The sequence below is a fragment of the Octodon degus genome, unplaced genomic scaffold (genome assembly GCF_000260255.1).
Source record: "Octodon degus isolate 3935 unplaced genomic scaffold, OctDeg1.0 scaffold00034, whole genome shotgun sequence".
In the NCBI taxonomy this organism is placed as follows: domain Eukaryota; kingdom Metazoa; phylum Chordata; class Mammalia; order Rodentia; family Octodontidae; genus Octodon; species Octodon degus.
The window spans coordinates 4,727,346-4,728,611 of NW_004524610.1; positions in this window are offsets into that span (position 1 = coordinate 4,727,346).

Sequence of the window (1,266 nt, forward strand, 5' to 3'; positions counted from 1 at the left end):
TGTTATTTACCTGCTGTTGTATACCTATTTTTATCATGTGTTTAATTGTTTGCCCTATTTGGTGGGTTCTTTCTGTTCTCATTCATGGAGTTGTGGGGATTTTGATCCCTCTCTAGAATATCTTTTAGTAGTCTGTGTAGAATTGGCTTTGTCATCGTGAAATTCTTTAGTTGTTCTTTGTCATGGAAATATTTCACTTCTCCATTAAACTTGAAAAAGAGTTTTTCAGGGTATATAAGTTTGGGTGGGAATTTGTTTTCTTCAAGACTTGTAGTACTTTGTTCCATGCTCTTCTTGACTTGATGGTTTGTGAAGAGAAATCTGCTGTTATTCTGATGGGCTTTCCTTTAAATGTGACCTGCTTCTTTTCTTTAATGGCTTTTGGTATACTGTTCCTATGCCGAATTTCTGAGATCTTGATTATTATATGTCTGGGTGTGATTTTAATTGGGTTGATGTATTTGGAGTTCTGTATGCTTCGGTTACTGAATGTCAGATTGTTCCCTCATATTTGAGAAGTTTTCTGCTATTACTTCTGCCCATATTCTTTTTATATCATTTGTGTTGACTCTTTCTTTCTCATTGATGCCTATTAGTTTCATGTTGTTCATCTTTGCATTTGCAGATGTTGAATTATTTTTTCCTGCATCCTAGTTGTTTTTAAGAGATCTTTCCTTACCTTTTCATTAACTGCAATGGTGTCTTCAATGCGTGAAAGTCTATTTTCACTTTCATTCAAACGGTTTTGCCAGCTTGTGATTGAGGTTTTAATTTCCTGCATATCTCTTTGAATCTGCTTCATGCATTCCATTTCTTTCCTAATTGCTCGTTGAAGGATTCCATCATTTCTCCACTATTTTTTTTTTATCACTGTCTTCTTTAGAAGCACTTAGTACTTGTTTCATTATAGTTATCATTTCTTTTTTTACTTCAAAAATTATTTCTGATCTGATATCCTCTATACCTTTCTGCAGTTGTTTCTTCAGACACTATTATTTCAGAGATTTCAGGTGTGTGATTTCCAATTTCTTCTATGCTAGTGTCTCCTGCATTTGTTCTGGTTGGGCTCAGGGCCTGAGAATGCATTTTGCTCTTTCACTTTGCCATTTTGTACAGCACTGTCTTCTGACCTTTGGTGTAGAGCTTTGGTGCACTTATTACCTTAGCACCAGGTCCAGGTGTACCAGCTCGTCCAGGTGGATATAGCTTGGGTCTGGCTGCTATATTCCATTTCTTCCTGCTGCAGCCCTTGGAAGTAAACCCCCC